Source organism: Squalius cephalus (genome assembly GCF_949319135.1).
Source record: "Squalius cephalus genome assembly, chromosome: 8".
NCBI classification, from domain to species: domain Eukaryota; kingdom Metazoa; phylum Chordata; class Actinopteri; order Cypriniformes; family Leuciscidae; genus Squalius; species Squalius cephalus.
The window spans coordinates 10,387,899-10,406,853 of NC_137129.1; the positions used below are offsets into that span (position 1 = coordinate 10,387,899).

At 37.2% G+C, this 18,955-nt stretch overlaps 1 protein-coding gene across 3 annotated transcripts in view; it reads right to left on the reverse strand.

Moving 5' to 3' along the window:
- The window catches only part of atxn1a (ataxin 1a), a 103,329-nt gene that overhangs the window by 10,421 nt on the left and 73,953 nt on the right, over window positions 1-18,955 (reverse strand). Inside the window, exon 1 of one of the 3 annotated variants that reach the window (XM_079878322.1) lies at window positions 4,115-4,359. The exons of the other annotated variants lie outside the window; for them this stretch is intronic. The gene's annotated coding sequence lies outside the window, so the exon portion shown is untranslated. Of the gene's footprint in view, window positions 1-4,114; window positions 4,360-18,955 lie in introns of those variants that run through there. 3 annotated transcript variants of the gene reach the window in all.

Sequence of the window (18,955 nt, forward strand, 5' to 3'; positions counted from 1 at the left end):
CTGTTGTTTTTATCATCTCATATTAGCCTATATTATTGTGAAAATACATGGAGTAGTCCTAATTCTAAAAATGTTTTTGTCACACAGTAAGACTATTTAAATGAACAGCAAAAAAGCAAAAAGGTGTTTAAAAGAATTCATTAAAAATACATTTACATAAATAATCTAACAATATTATGTATTTTTTATAAATAGTTTTTAAAAATAAATGTATGTATCATTATATAATATTATACAGAGTATATACATATAAAATAATATAATAATAAATTAATATACATTTATAATTAATAAAATTTTAACCTAAGTCTGAAAAAAGTGTGCCCAACTTTAGTCCCAACTTGGTTAATTTCTGATCCTGATTCGCTCTCTCCTCTCCTATCACTATCCACTCGACTTCACCCATCCAATAAAGGAAAAACATATAACTCAAAACTTTGAATGAGAAAATAATTGACAGTACAAAAACAAAACAATTATAACTAAATATCAAATCAAATCATTTAAACTCTGTCCAGCACCAACCCCAGGGACTGGAAAAAAGTTTCAGACGGAAAAAACATAACAAAACTCAGTCTGTCAAACTGACAGATAATATTATAGGTATCAACCTCTATGGACAACTGTGACTGTGGCTGCATGATTTCGTAGTATGTACTAAATAGGGATGTTTAGTACATACTACGAAAGCATGCAGCCACTATATTACAAAGAAAAGCAGAGCAGAAGAGAAAGAAGGCCACAGTACGAGAGAGAGAGGGAGGGCGTAGTATATTCTCAACTGACTGCAGCTTACACATTTCTATAATGAATGTCTGATACTGTAGGGAGCCAGTTAGGATTAATGACACTGATGCAAATGGCTGGTGTTTTGTGTACACACACACACACACACACACACACACACACACACACACACACACACACACACACACACACACACACACACACACACACACACACACACACACACACACACACACACACACACACACACACACACACACACACACACACACACACAAAAATGCCTCAGTGTGTCGCTGTGGTATCCCGGGGAAAGCCAAGTCCTAATCTTTCACAGTTGGGTCCTCTCAGCCCTGCCTGCTTATCCCTCAGGATTAAACCCAACACACACACACACACACACACACACACACACACACACACACACACACACACACACACACACACACACACAGAGTCAGTCAGTCATATTTATAGAGCACATTTAAAACCAACAGCTGTTGGCCAAAGTGCTGTACAAAGTGTAAACAGGTATCCTAATGAGTAAACATAAAACACAGAAATAAACAATACACTTTATACCACTAGGTCCACTTATGACCATAAGCAACAGTAAATAAGTGGGTTTTAAGCAAAGATTTAAAATAAATGTATGTAAGATGGCAGATTGTTCCAAAGCTGTGGAGCGGCCACTGAAAAGGCAAAATCTCCTTTCAATTTTAAACGTGTCCTTGGAACAGTCAGCTGTAGACTACTGGTTGACCTAAGTTTTCTAAAAGCATTATGGTGGGATGAAAGGACATCAGAGATGTGTGGAGGAGCCAGTCCATGCAATCCCTTATAAGCAAACAATAGTGTTTTGAACTCAATACGAATGTTGAGTAATGTTGGAAGCCAATGGAGAGAGAACAACACAAACACACACACACACACACACACACACACACACACACACACACACACACACACACACACACACACACACACACACACACACACACAGCAGGGAGGGAGCGAGCAATCTACTGACCTACATTAGCGAGAACACTATGCTACACCTACACACACACACACACACACACACACACACACACACACACTTGAAAAATAGCAAGCACATAGCAACAGGAGACCAGCACAGAGGCTCATTCAAAAACTCATTAACACACACACAACACGCACACACTCAGACACACACACACCTCCACTGCTTCCTAACTGTAAACTAAGAGCGTAGTGAGAGTTGAGAGAGAGAGAGAGAGAGAGAGAGAGAGAGAGAGAGAGAGAGAGAGAGAGAGAGAGAGAGAGAGAGAGAGTAAGAGAGAGAGAGAGAGACTGCAGTATAAAAGCCTTGTCAGCTGGATCTTGCTGAGCGCACAAGGAACAGAACAGTATCAGATGACCTGAAACCTAAACTTATTGTCCTCCATCAGCCCTGGCAACACTATGAATCACGTCCCCGGGGCCTCAGAGCCACGGAGAACCGCGGGGACAAATCAGAGACATTAATCAAAGACATTCACTATGAATCTAACACAGACATGAATGAGAAGCAGCATGGGCTCTCCGAATGCATTTCTCTCCATAAAAACCCACTCGCACCGCAATAATGCAGCACAACATGTCATCCACTGAGATCTGTGGGCTCCATTAGTGGGTCAATGGGAGATGACCGTGAGGATGACCAGGTTTAAGTCAATATAACCTCAGCATTATTGACAAGAATGCAACTCTGTGCACACAACCAAACGCATTGATTTAAAATACAAAAACTTGGAAACAACTATCAGAATAAAAATAAAACCATGGAAGGCAATATATAATGTATTACATTTATTTTTATACTGTGCGTGTCATGCTATACAGTAGTAACTAAAATTATTCCAAACATAATTTTTCAATATTCTTGTATAATTATTAACCATGATTTTTATCACGTCATATTAATTGAGAAACTACATGAAATATTAGAGTATTTCTAAAAACTGATATATCTGCAGAAAAAGAGAGTTTTACATTTTAGAGTAAAAACCAATTTTCTGAAAGGACCTTATCCGACATTACCTTTAAACACAACATAATGCAAAGGGTAATTCAAAATACGGATAAAACATCTGAAAATCCATTTCACACCAAATTCATTCATATTAACACAGTATTCATTGGGGCCTATTTTTACAGACTTTTTATTTACAATTTAAAATTATAAATATAATATATATGCTTACATATATAGATTTTTTTATGTAATTTTAAAAATAAGTCATATAAAGACAGAATAAAAATATATAATATAGATATGTATACTTAAAAATGTATATCTACATACTTATAATACATAAGATCATATTATATAGGTATAAATATAAACGATATATACTTATAACAATAAATAATACAATTATGTAAATAAACATAAATTAATTTACATTTATAATTTAATACATTTTAGCCTAAAAAAATGTAAGTCTACTTCTTAAACCAAAAGTGACAGCAGTCTCAAAACCTCTAGTGAGCTTATTACTTCATAGGTACTGATAAATAACAATAGCATAAAATAACAGTTCAGAATGCATCTAAGATGCTCAAACGTGCTGTCTATAGGCAAGTGGCTCACTAGCATTTAAGACACAACCTTACTGTACTGTAGATCTTTCCACACTTTTCTGAGGCGCTTTCCCTTTAAAAGGTGGGCAGATACTCACAAACTGTCCCAGTGCCTGATCTCTACAATGAACAGCACAGAAATGGATAGAGCGAGTGAAACGGAGACAGGTTGTAAAGTAGAAACGACGTAAGGAAAGAAGAAACAGAACACTCTCAGGAGAGAGAGAGAGAGAGAGAGAGCTTTGTAGCTGCATGAAGAAGTGCAGCTGAATGACTTGCACTTTCAAGTCCAGAGATACTTATAAAGAACATGAATCCTAAAGACAAGACAGAGAAAGAGAGAAACTGTACTAGAACTCCATCATTAACGCTCAACCACTTCATCAATACCAAACCAGAGAACTTGTATTACAGTAGACTGCATATCTTTTGGCATTATCATCAATCGAGTAAAGAGTTTTGGAGTCTTTACTCTAGCAATATGCACATATTACACATAGTTTGTTTTGCTTTTTTGCTTTAAAAAGCAGCTTAATGCGCCAATGTGTTGACTACTAATTATTTGAATCTATTTTATAAGTTCAACAAAGCGAGGATCTTTTTAAGTACCACCTGAAAGCTGCAGTAATACCCTTGGCTACAGTTGAGAAGCACACTGTAACTATAACAGAGAAGTGCTAGACACAAATAGACATGCACAATCTCTAGCATACATGCATTTGAGTAAAACACATTGTAGTGGGAGTGCGTAAAAGCTTACCTTGTTGTTCAGAGAGGCCATTTGAGTCGCTCTCTCAGTCTCTCCCTTGTTCCCACAGGAGCCACACAGACACAAAGACACCCTGACACCTTACGGAGGTACAACGGTGTGGCCGGCGTGAACAATGGCCCTTCCTGCTCTAAGTCATGGCTGTGGACAGACACTGCCCCCTGCCCCTCCGGGCCCCGTGTGTCACACAGGAGCGCTGAGCTCTGAGCCCTGCCTGCAGCACTCAAACGTGCGTTATGCAAGGCCAAGCCAGGCCATCAGTTCTCCCCTCCCTCTCCCTCGCTCGCTCACTCACTCACTCGCTCGCTCAGCTCCTCCCATTCCTCACCTCACTGCGCACCATCAACTTCATCAGGTATTCATTCAAAAAAGACACATGCCAGCTGGCAGCGTGCCCGGACTACACTGCTAAAGAAAGAGAGAGCGAAATAATGAAAGAGAGGCAGAATGAGGGAGGAGATCAGGGAGAGAGGGAGGGATGTACAGAAAGACGGAGGAGGGAGTCGAGGGAACGAGAGTACGAGGGAAATCGAGAGAGGGGGAGAGAGCGATTGAGATTAAACCTGAGAGAGATGAAGAGATATGAGGCGGTTTCTTCTGCACTTCTATGTCCCTGAGCGGTTGATTATTATTCAAACTAACAGATTTTCTTTTTGCTAAGCGAAGATCACATTAAATCTGGAAACTTTTCAAATGCCTTTTTTATGTTGCTATAGATTTAATTGCTTTACTCTTTTTAATTCCTCACAACATTTCACAAAATCTATTATGAAATGATCTAAAGAGTAAAACCAGCACTAAGCATTACTACTGTAAATGCTTTAGTTTAGGGACGGTAATATTTTTAAATGTTTTTGAAAGAAGTCTCTTATGCTCACCAAGGCTGCATTTATTATCTACAAAAAGAAAAAAAAACAGTATTTATACCAGTGATGGCAAAGCTGAAATTTCAGCTGATTTGTTGCTCAAGAAACATTTCTTATCATTGTCAATGTTGAAACAAGTTGTGCTGCTTAGTATTGTAGTGGAAACTCTGATACATTAAAATGAAACATTTTGTAACGTTATACATGTCTTTACGGAAACTTTTAATGAATTTAACGCATCCTTGCTGAATAAAAGTGTTAATACTTTATATACTTTAATACCAAAAACACACAAAAAAGAAAATAAATCAAATATAATACTCAAATTACAACTGTGGCATCATCCTTGTTGACCAAGGACACAACAGTGTCAGTCAATAAAGCACAAAACATCAAAAACATTTTGGTTACACTTTAATTGTTACAGTGTAATTATACATTAAAGTACCGAATAATATTAATTTACAACGCACTAACTATACGGTTAGGATCAGATTTGGTTTGGGTTAATTGCACGTAATTACTGTTATAACATGTAACGTGTAACAAAGACACTAAAATAAAGTGTTACCAATGTTTTTTATTTATTTATCGTGTATAATTTATAGTCAAACTGAGTGTCATTTTAACTGTGCTATTTAGGATACAAACAATATGAAATTAGCCTTGGCAAGACTAATCTACCATTTTAATGCAAAAATGTCATTTCCATCACGTCAAACACAATACATCATTATCAAAAGTGTATTAAGGGGGTTTATTTTCTAAAAGTGCTTCACAGCTTAAGAAATAGGCCTAAAGACAGACTACTCTCCCTTACATGTGCAGTACACTCCCACACATGGCAGAAGAGCACACACAAACAGACCCACACACACTTCCACGGAGAGTCACGGCATTCCCCGGATTAGAAGCTCATTTCAGGTGAGCTCAATGAAAGCACAAGGGCATTTTGATGCTTATCCCGTACAGCAAAATCTCATCTAATTGGAGGTCTCTGAACCTCTTAGTTTCTGCACCATTAAAAAATCATATGCCATATAAATACTAGAGAGAACTGTTGCAGTTCTACTAACTCACCAGCAGGTGGTGCTAGAGACAGCAACGTCTCAGATTCATTGCTAAAGGCTAGAGTTTGTTTAGCTGACCTAGTTAGCTATGCAGTTTTGATAAATATATATTCTGCTCATTGGTTGTGAGGATGGTGCGGTAAAAGCGGACAACAGAAATGTCTCCCACAAAGGAAAACCGAGATTCACTCTTAAAAATAAAGGCTCGTTATTGGCATTGATGGTTCCAAGAAGAATTCCATTGAATGTTCCATTGCACAAAAGGCTCTTTATAGAGGAAAAAGTTTCTTCAGATTATTAAAATGTTCTTTACACTAAAAAAATTTTTTTTTTTAAATTTTGAACTTTGGTTCTTTTATTGTTCTTTTATTTTATAACTCCTCTTTTGGAACCTTTATTTTTAAGTGTTGAAAAAGAGGGTGACAGCAAGGGTTATTAAAATTAATTAACTAAAAACCATTTTAAAAAAAATCTGTTACTTGATATTAAATAAATTTTAAATGAAAAAAGATATTTACTTGTTATATTTTAGGTTTAACTTAATGTACAAAAATGACTATATAGACAATTTAAAAAACTAATGAAAATGATAAACAGAAGTAATTATTAAAACTTTAAGATCAAAATGAAAAAGGAAAATATATAAAAAACTAAAATAATTTAACAATACTATGACAGTATCTCAAATGATGCTAAAATAACACCAGTGAAAGCTCAAACTTCCTCTGTTTACGCTCCATTATTTAAGAAAACAAAGTATAGCTTAGCTAAAGTTCTCTACCATGCAGACATTTTCTGCATTTCCCACACTGATTTTAGTGGAAAGTCCGTGGTATGGATTTAAATGTGGTAAAATGTGTTTAATGAAGTACTAGACTATTATTGCTAGCTGAAAACATCCTCAAAATAACCAAAATATGGAATAAAGTACACAGAAGGGGTGCTCAGAACTTTGTGAATGATGCTCGCTGAAGTTCTCCGTGCGCAGACTCCATGTGGGCCTGCCGACGAGTCAATTTAACGCACGACTGAACGCGTCCCTATGGGCCGTGTTATGGAAAGCATGAGGCAGTCAGAGGTTGTCAGTGCTTTGAGCTCGGGCTCGGTCATTAATGTGAATCAATCTGAAGCGCAGCGCATGACGGGCACGCAAGGAGTTCCCTTGTTAGGCAAGGGAGTGTGTGCTGTTTACAGAACCGCAGTCAACAAAACAAGCGGCACGGGAAGGTTTGCCTGTTGCTGTGGCAACAAATTAGCTATGCTCACCATTTCTGAGCCTTTGGGGTAATTCAATTAGTTTTCGTGTGTTTACTCTGAAGCGCGTGCAGTCACCTGAGAGATTGATAAATGGACGGGGGGGGGGGGGGGGGGGGACTAAGAGTTACAGACAAGAGATTATGAGGACAGACAGAAGTAGAGTAGGATAAAAAGGCTGCAAGTGCTAACTACCTGATAACATAATATCCCCTTAAATCATTTTTGCAGGATGTGAAGCTCTTTACAGCGGAGAACATCTTTCTCCTCTCTACAGATTGCAGTCATTAAGTAGGAGAAAAAGAGTCCAAATTTAAAGTCCCCATGAAATCAGAAATGAGGTTTTTGGGCTTTTAGTATGAATATCTTAGTCTTAAGGTTATCTATAAGATAGTGTGCTCCAAAACAATGACAAAATTTGCATTAAGTCTCTCACTTCCGCCAATATGGATAAACGATTATGATGACATCACTTTGCACTTCAGCTTCTAATCAGATTTACACTATAGACGCTGAAGCTGCGGCTGAAATCAGTCACTTGTTCACACAATTAAAACAAATGAATACGGTTAATGGCACATAGTGCACTATATAGGGAATAGGAAAGGATTCAGACAGTGTAAATATACTTTCCATTAGGGCGAATGAAGTCTGATTTCACGTCAACCGCCGCACAGAGATAACACAGAGTCGGTGAATACCACAAAATGTATCGGAACAGCTTTAATTCTTCGGAATCCTGTCATGCAAGTCATAAATTGTGATATATTGCACATTATTCAAGAAAGACTTTCAGTTCTTAAAGACTGTGAAACTGAAATGCTTAGCAACTGACAACCAATCATAAACTAAGCGATGCTTGTCTCGTTAATTATGCATGAGCTTTGTACAGTTGCAGAAACACTTCCTGCTTTTAGTTCCGGCATCCGAGGGAAGTTAAAAGGGTTGAATACAACAGTGCTGGCAAATGTGTAACTGGAGAGATACAGAATGATATTATATTAATTTTAAGATGACCAGAGCGAGCATTGTTGAGCTGTACTTCTCCAATCAATGTAATCAAAGCAATATAATATAATATAATATAATATAATATAATATAATATAATATAATATAATATAATATAATTAATATCCACTATTATTCAAAAGTTTAGGGTCAGTAAGATTTGTTTTAAAGATGTTTTTAAATAATAATTAATAATATACTAATTAAAATTCATTAACATTTAATTTAAGACATTTTATTTCAAATAAATGCTGCTTTTAAAACCTTCTATTCATATTCAGCAGCACAACTGTTTTCAACATTGATAATAATAATAAATGTTTCTTGAGCAGCAAATCACCATATTAGAATGTAAAAATTCAGCTTTACCATCACAGGAATAAATAACATTTTAAAATATAAACAAATTTTATAATATTTTAAATTGTAATAATATTTCATAATATTACTGTTTTTACTGTAGCTTTGATCAAATAAATTCAGCCTTGGTGAACATGAGACTTCTTTCTAAAACATAAAAAAAAACAAAAAAACTCACAGACCCCAAACTTTAATAATATAATATATATATATATATATATATATATATATTTAGATTAATAAATTAAAGTGTAAAAAGCCTGATAGTTTCAACAGTGAAAGCATGATCCCAGGTTGCATCTGGTCTTGAAATCATCCAACCTAATGGCTCTAACATGGTGGATGCCCAGACTATCACAGACACATCTATTTTAAACTCTAACAGTTTCTTTTATCAAATTACTTGGAAACCCGAGTTAAAATCATATCCAAGTACAACACTGTTTTATCCTTGACACATGCTGCTCATCACAGTATGTATAAATAAACCTGAATAATTAAAAAAAAAAATTCAAACAGCAATATGCACATACATAAAGTTTTTTTTATTCATGCTTCTATAAATAGTTATAGTTCTGTTTGCCTAATGCACAAAATGATTGGTTTCATATCCCACTGAATGCACTCTTGCCATTTGTCAAAGAATTAGTTCATTCCGTGTGAATCTGACGGAGCAGTGATTTAAAAATCCACTCAAATCTTCACAGGAAAGCTCTGCACCATTCAGTGGAATGTAACCACCCTCTCATAGCCAGATGCGTCCTTTTACATGCACGCACACTGAATGCTTTCAGACTGATATGCATTTTCACAAGCAGACCTGAATAACAGCGAGCCTTTGATCGCACCTGCACGAGAGAGAATGGCTGTGACTCCCTCCGACTGTCTGCTGTTCAGCTGTGGCTTCCCTCTCTCTGCCTCAGTGTCACTGTGAACTCCAGAGACGTGTCGCCAAGGAGACACATCAAAAGCTCTATACATATGCAGAATGCGCACCCACGCATACATATGTGCATGAAAGAGGTCTCCCGCACAAGACTCCCAGCATGCACATTGCATACAGTACTACATTACTTTTAAAGGCATAGTTCAATTAAAAAAGAAAAGAAAATTCTGTCATTACTTGCACTCATGTTGTTCCAAACCTGTGTGACTTACTTTCTTCAGTGGAACACAAAGGGAGATATTTTGAAGAATGTCCTGGCTGCTCTTTTCCATATTATGAAAGTGAATGGGGCTGTCAAAATGTTGCAGCATAAAAGTTTCATTAAAAAAAACAGTCACGTGACTTTGTAATACTTTTGTAATACTAAAAACAGTCCACATGACTTTGTAACACTTTTTAGTATAATTTTGCAGTTTGACATTCCCAATCCCCAGGTGAATTATTCCTTTAACCCAGTTCCAACAACCAACCACTTCTATGATCATGTGGAACATTCTCCCTTGCTTGTATCACCGTCATCTGGCACTAACAACCCAACAATGACTCATTAGCTGGGTGAATAGACAGATTGGCAAAGAGAGAGCAGCGCTACAGTCATACCCAGCATGCCCAGCAGCATTACAGAGTGGAGCATTAACCCCACACTGAGCCCTGAGGGGAGTGGAATGACTGCAGATTAACTTTATGTGCTTTTAACGTAAGAGCCCACAGCAAAATGTGAAGGCCGAATGCTGAGCTAACACCAGTGAGACTGCAACACTTCAGTCAGAACGAAAGTATCCAACTTCTCTTCGTTTGCTTCAGTGTGGGTTACCAAAAGAATCTTAACAATCTCAAACTTTTAAATGGTGAGTGCATATAATTTCATTATACTTTTATAAAAAAAAATTAAATGACAATTTGAATATAAAAATCTGATTTGATAGCTAGTCATTGTTTTAAAGGAGACATATCATGCTTTTAAATATCGTTCCTTTTTACATATAAATCATACATTTGTAGTCTATATAAAGCGGAACTGCAATGCTTGGGTCTGAATTCCTCATTATTATAGCTCCACAGGCCCCTTTTCTGATGTGCGTCTGATAGCAACTCGTTTTGGTGCGGTCTCTTTAAATACTTCATAACCCGCCCCCTCTCCAGGTTGTAGAGGTGACACTCGGTTCAACTCCACCCCGTTCGGCCATTTTTGTAGTTTGATAGCAGAGATACGATTATCTAGCGACACAGAAACTTTTTATTCACACGTTATTAACAAAATGTCAACAACGGAAGACTTGTCCAGCCAGCCTTACATGTTCGAGCCAGAGTCGGAGCCGGAGCGAGATGAAAATGAAGACGACGAACCTGCAGAACAACGTCTTCATATGGATGTATCGCAATGGTGTGTTACTGTATTTACACATGAAACTTTGGTCTTCCGACCTTTTACCACCGTGTCGATTTATTTTGATTAATATGTGCGAGGGAGAGAGAGCAAGACAGCGTCTAGTTTGGAGACGGTGTCTTGTTTACATTTTCGCCTGGCTCCGAAGAGAGAGAGAGTGCGTGCGCGCGACCGGGTCTCTCTCTCTCTCTGCTCGTTCTTTAAGTTAAACATGCGCCCTGTCACAAGCGCAGCAGTTCATCTACATTAGACGGTGTAATGAAGCGTGTGGGTTACTACAGCCAACAACCGAACATTTTAACTTACCCTCTCGTAACTTCTGCATCTTTTAGCTTGGACTACAAAATTGCAGCGAGAAATAAAAATGGCGGATTGCTCGAAGTGTTGGGCTGGAAATCAATGTCCTTATTTGGCAGTTCCGCTGCAAATACTGTGACGTAATAGTTCACAAAACGTCATAGATAACAGAAAAATCGGAACAGGTTGAAAAATATGACCAAAACAGAATATAAAGATATCAACGAAGCACCTGAAGAGAATAATTTAAACTTTTCTGTACTTCTAAACACTCCAAATATACAACAAAATGCATTTAAGGGCTAAAAAAGTGGATTTAGCATGATATGTCCCCTTTAAAATTGGTTTTGAAGTTTACAAAAATGACAATTTAATTAATTACACAATCAAATTACACAAAAATATGAGAGAGAAAAAAACAAGAAACTATAGGCTATAAATATAATTAGTCAAAATGTATCATGCAATTCTTCATGTTTTGATACAACAAATTATGTACTGTATGATCGTGTTATAATAAAAATAAAAAACGTCCTAAAGTATAGTAAATTCTTCTTTCTGTCATTCCTCTTTAAAGTAACAACATGTAACTTTTCAACCTTCATAATATATTTCCAAGACCCTTGTGATAGTACATCGACTTACAATAGGTTGAATGAGACGTCTGCCAGAGCCTGACGGGGTCTGTATCGCTTTTACTGGCACTATGTAACTTCGGGGTACGGGTAGTAACCAGCGCTCAAAAAGAACTACAAAATTCGACTGCTTTACGGCATACGTCACTTTGCCCACCACTTCCTCAAATGTGGCCAACCAGCGCGTTTGTTTTCGTACGTCTGTTTTCGTCATGGCTGAAGCAGCAGCGAAACGTAAGAAGTCCAAGGTTTTGTCGGAGTAGAGTCGGAAGAGGAAAAGGGAGAGTGATAAACTGAAAGGCAGGACGAGGATCAATATTGGTCGAGCGTTTGCTCGCTGGCGTTAGCTTATGGAGGAGGAGAGTTACCAGACCGATGCTGACTTGGCCGTCATGCTGTTGAACTAGTAAGTAACTGTAAATTGCTTGCATACTATCTTTAGTTTTTCTAATCTGTTGTCTGCCTGGCTACGTTACGGAAACTATCTGGTCCTCCATTTATTTATCTTCATGAATCAGCTAGTAGATGAGCGAATTATCAATCTGGTAGCTAGTAAACACTAACATGGTAGTTTTAGATGGTTAGGATGCTATCGCTATCCTCGTTCAGATTTGAGCATTGCAATCGACATGCAAATCGCAAATGTTTGAGTTAAAATGTTTAGTCTACTAAACATGTATAAATTATGAAAGGGGGAAGATTAATAATATTATCATTGCCCATATGAAAAAAACCTGCATGCTTCATATACAGTAACCGTAAATCATTTTACGACAGCGGTAATGGACAATTCCGCTTCCAACCTGTAGGGCGACCGACCGCAGAGGAAAAGTTCCATGTTGTTGCTTTAAATCGAATTCAATTAAATTGTTAAATTCTGAATTTTGTCCTAACCTTGTTGGTGTGTTCAGTTCTATGTTCCTGAATTCTCCCTCCAGCACAGAGAGGCCTCATTCTCTCTTTCTGATAAGGGGAATGCAACTGTAGCCGAACAGAAACTCAGACCTGGCTCTGTTCATTCTCTCTCAAGTCTGAGGGTGTAACTATAAATGATAAATGAGAGTGAGGGAGGTCTCTGAGGTCGGCCCAGTCAGTGAACAAAAATACTCACATATATATATATATATAGGCTATATATTGATAGCCTTGTACATGAATGACATCTATGATGACTGTTTTAATTAACATGTCCGATCGGAGGTGCACATTGCCATGGTGCTTGTGTCATTCTGAAATAATACTAGCACTGAATGACCTCTAAATCTGAGTCACAGAAATGAATAGCTCTCCTCTCTCCACAGAGACAGCTCCACAGAGCCAAAGCTTCAATTGAGTTCGAAAAGTGGAGATTAGATGCACATAATTGCAGACGTGTGCCGGAATCTGGTTTCGACCTGAAATCGATTTCACGCGTGTTTGTCCTCAGCGCAAACAGTTGCCGGTGCCTCTGTGTCTTGTCCGCCGCTACCGCTCGATGTGTCCTTCTCGCCTTCACTCCATTCACAAGCGATCCTAAATCCGCCACTATGCGAAGTGTGTATCAGTGTGTGTGTGATGGATTACAGAGAGGCAAAGCACTGCTAAACCCCTCTATTACTCGATAATCCCACAGGAGTGTGTACACACGCTCACTAAGAACATGCAGACGTACTGAAAAATACAGGCTAAAGATACACACGCTTGTGACAAATAAGAGGCAGAACAACACACATGCTCAGAGGAGACTGGGTTCGAGCAGTTTAATGGGTCAAGTCTCAAACTAGCACCAAAATATTTTAAAAGACACTTTAAAGCAATTACACAATCACTAGTAATACATATAAATTAATCAAAGCAAAGCGAAGCAAAGCTTACATTTATAAGTATACTATTACTATTATGATTATTATTAGATATTATGAGCGCCATGTTACAAGCTGCTTATGAGCTCCTATCAATTAAAAAAAATCCAGCTATACATTTTTATCATTAAATATTTTATTCTTATAATGCAGTTTTTCAATAATTTTTTAGAAGTTATTACAACTATTCAAATGTTAAAAATAATGTTAAAAAATGAATGATTATTACTAGGTATTATCAGCAGTACATTATTTTTAATATTAGGTATTGTGAGAGATATATTATGATTAGTTACAATTCATTATTATGATCGGCATATTAAAAAAGCATTCATTTGAAAAATTCTGAATTTTTTTATCATAAAATGTATTTTTTATAATAAAATCTCATTTTAAAAAATTGTAAAGGGACATTTTGAATGCTTAAAATAACATTAGAAAATCATGATTATTATTAGGTATTATGAGCAGCATATTATGATTAGTATTAGGTATTATGAGCAGCATATTACAATCAGCTTATTAGCTATCAATTGAAAGAAAAATGCAATTGCATGAAATTAGCTTCTAAAATTACTTGAAAATAGAAAATAATGAAAAATACAAACTAGTAGTCTCAGACTTCTGGAAACAGTATGAAAGAATACATTTTAGTAATAAAATTATTATTTAACCAAACAATAAATAAACACAATTAGTGTGTGTCCATAGCACGGTAAGAGCTCTCTGCTTCAGTGCACCGCCACTCACTGTCCTTTTGCATAAAAGACCACCGACCCATGTAGCAGCATGCAACACGCAGCCACAAACCTCAGAGCAACAGCCCATCATCACGACTGTACTGCTGAGAAAACCGACCCCTGCATACAAACTCACAGCTGCATCACGCCGAACCCGCAAAGACAGAACATGAAAGTGGACCTCCACCAAACACACACAAACTTTGCACCAAAGCACAGCATGAGGCCCTGTTCAAAGCCATTCACACACTGTGAACCATGCAGAGAAGTCTTTATGCTCCTGAGAGAGCAGGGCCACAGGACTCAGGACTCGGGCTCTTTGAATTGTGGCAAAATGGGACGACGTGATATTGTTTTTGTGTGGCCTTGTTTGGCTCCGCCGTGGTGCTGGCCAAACTAAGACAGACTGAAGGGTTGGTTTGAGGACACTGCTGTGATCCATAACAATACTCACGTCTGCCCACACAGCACAGATTGGCTGATGTCCTGTACACATCATCAGGTCTGGGTTTTTGAATGTTACTGCATTAGATAACAACATACCATACCCAAATGACATCTTGAAAGAAATAATGCTAAAACTACATTATGAGGCATCTTTTATTTTGTGTTTCATTTGTTTTATTCTGCTTTAAATAAAAGGTGCATATCTTAAACCATATAGAATCAGCTTTAAAAAACATTAAAAATGATTTTGTGTCAAATATATGTGATCATTTGAGGGATTGTTATTAGTTACATTTTGCAGTAGCATTTTATTAATTTTTACTACTACTACTACTTACTATTACTTACTACTTAAAAAGTTATTATAGATCAAACCTGCACCTTTTGTCATTGTACGCACTGACCTTATTTTTATGAAACAGTTTGCGTGTAAATTGTGCTTTAGGTATCTTTCTTCAAAACAAATGTCATTTGGTTTGACATTTTGGTATACGTGAAAAAAAAGAAATAATAATAATAATAATAATAAAATATATATATATATATATTTTTTTAAATAAAACAAGATTTAAAATAAATCAAATAAAATAAAATTACATAAAGGTCATCGGAAGCATAATTCAAATCCTAAGCCAGTTCAAAATCATAACACATTTGATCTCTCTGTTCAGGCTAAACAGAGTGATATCTCCTATCCTGCGAACGCTCTCTTTAGCAGTCCTGTGATCATTCATTCATGACCAATTAAAGATTCAGATAACACTGAGGTAATAAATAGAGGGTGAGAAATAAGCATGACGGGCCAGCTCCCCACACAGACCACCTAAACCCGAAAACAGCACGAAACCCGATAGCACGAGAATCACACGACCTGGTGCGAACGAGAAAGAGCCTACAGTGATAAATACAGCCGCAATGAAAGACCCCTGACGGTGCTTTGAGTCAAACAAATATACACTCTTTTATTCTTGAAGCTCATAAAACACATTTCATGTTTTTTCTGCAAGCACCACCAACGTCATTTTTTGCCATTTTGACCTTTGCTGTTGCTTAAACATGCCCTGTGATGTGGGTTACAAAGCAGAATATTGACGATTATTCATTGTGAGTAATCAGGAAGACAAAAATCCAGCAAATGTCAAACGTACACTCAATAAATCAGGATTGAGGTCGACCTGCAGCAACACTTCTCAGAATTTAACTTCACATTCATAGTTTGGCTCTCCTTGACCCTGTTTTCAAAGGACAAGGATTTTTAATATAATCTCTATGAACCTTCATGTTTCTATCCAAACAAAGTTGTTGGTTTTACGCAGAGAACGAGTTTGTAATGCAATTCATGCAACTTGACGCTACATATGAATTGTATGTCTTCTGCGTCGAGCTCCGCACCTCTGACCTCAAGCTCGTGCACACCGGCAGAGGGTCAGCGGGTCAGCTTTCACAAACACCACCAAATCCCTGGCCTGTTGGGAGCTTGTTTGGAGGTATATTATTGATTTCCAAGAATAAGCTGCAGTCAAAAATCATCCAGGCTGGTAACAAGTAACTAAAGAGTTTGAAGATAATATCAGCATTTTTTCAAGAGTGATGGAATGTCAATCCTTGTAAAAAACTATTTGTGAATGCATGCACTTAATTCACACTGACGTCTAGATTTTCAGCAGTAACAGTCTGACCTCTTGACCCAGTCTGTCAGACATAAGACCTCTGCCACCTGAGAATAAGAGCAACAGTTGTTTGGTTTCAGGCACAGCTTAAATGAACCACTTTGGTGATTAAAAAGGAAAAAGCAAACATTTGTGCTCTTGAGTCCCTAAAGGCCATTCAGTGTAAGAGGTTGTTTGGACAAAGGATAAATGTGTGAATGTGTGTGTATTTAGAATGAATGTATTATTAGAGCGAGCATTAGTGCATTGTTGAGTATCAAAGTCATTTTTAAGGGAAGTCAGTTCACTCTGCAGTCATATTCGTAACACCCCCAGGTACAGTAGTTATTTCTAACCATAACTGAACAGCTCCTATGCTTAAATAAGTTAAGACTAATTAAATCATTCTAAATGATCAAAATCTCAAAATGATCAAAATCTCACAACTAAAAAAAGATAATTTTACAAGTGAATTTAAGCATCACTCAATTATAATGTACAGTATGAAAAATGGATATTCATTTTGAGATTACTAAATAATGAAAAAAATGTATTCACATTTATTATCTCTTGAAAAATATTTATTTTAAGTGAGCGTTAGATGAGAGCATAGCTAATCTAAATGTAAAAGAGGAAATAATAAGCATGAACAATTAAATATCTAATACTGGCCATAACAATAAAAATTAAATATACGGAGGATTACTTGATAAATTAAAAAATTAATCAATAAATCAATAAAAACTAATAAGTGATATGGTACCAATCTATCATGCATCCAATTTAAAATTAGAAATAAAATATGTCCTTAATGTCCTTAAGCTTGAAACTCATTACAAAATAAATAAATAAATAATAAAAACAGCATTTTTAGTTGTATGTATTTATGAGTTTTCCTCATGGGGACCAAAAAAATGTCCCACAAGGTCAAAGATTTCTGTTATTGCTATTTGTGTGGGGACATTTTGTCCTCATATAACACACACACACACACACACACACACACACACACACAGAGAGAGAGAGAGAGAGAGAGAGAGAGAGAGAGAGAGAGAGAGAGAGAGAGAGAGAGAGAGAGAGAGAGAGAGAGAGACCGGTTTGAAAAATCCAGTGTCTAAATAAAGTACAAGATATGACCTTGACTACATAAACTACACCTGCGAGACAAACTCTGCAGTCAAAATAGCCCCTATTAAGACCAATAATTAATATTTTTTTAGCTCTAAATGAATAGTTTTGGTCAGAAACAAGTAACTGCTACTCAAAAATTTGTAATACCCCCATATTGTCACAGTCAGCTGGTCATCCCTGCTGATTCCCACCCCTAGGTCAAAGGTCAAATGAGTTCTGGGAAGTTAATATCACAGCGTTTCAGAGAGCTGGATGTTTATTCCTCTACCATTCTTTCAGTGTTCCAGAACCTTTGACTTCCAAGCGGCTCCAGCGAATGAGGGCCAGTGTGCTGAGAGACATGTTTATGCCAGCAGTGGACGATTCATTCTGAAAGTTCATTCTGAACCTTGAGCTGTTCAAAACGCTTTAAAAGAATGAAAATAGATGTATGATACATATTTGCATGAGAATGTTTGAAAAAAAAAAAGAATCTAAAAGCGTGCAAACAGGTGCGAACGGGCACGTCTATGTGGATGGTGTTTATGCTAGTAATTTATTTATTCTCCCTCTTTCTAGAAAGCGCTCCGCTGAGATCACAGTGTGAAAGGACACAGTTTTAAGTGCTGAGGGGGAGAGGGATTCAGGCACAATGGAATGCCACCACTACTCCTGCCAAGAACACTTTTCCCATGCGCCCAGGAGCCAAGACTTCCCCCAACAGCCAAGAATAGCACTGCTGTCCTCACCAAACTCTCACTCTCACACACACAAACTAAGCAAGCATAAGGCTGGGTTCTGCAGCACCCAAACTTCCAATGAGTCATGTGTGCAGGACACACACCCGACAAAAAATTTATTAGGATCACAGATGACAAAAATTCACCCTCATGTTGCTCCAAACATGTGTTTGTGGAACACAAAAGAAGACATTTTGAAAGATGTCCCAGTGTATTTTGTCTTCCCAATGAAAGTCAATGGGGTCCAAACACTCTTAAAGAGGTCATATTATGCCCTTTTGCAAAGTCATGATTTTGGACCTACTAGGATAGGTTTTCATGCTTGGATGTTCAAAAAGCATATTTTTCCACATATGTGCTCTGACTGGACGGCTGCACCAGTGTGTTGTGATTGGTCAACCGCTTCGAGTGTGTTTTGGAAATGTCATGTCCCTAACCATAACCGTGAGTTTCAACATACTACTAATGCAACTCAACCAGG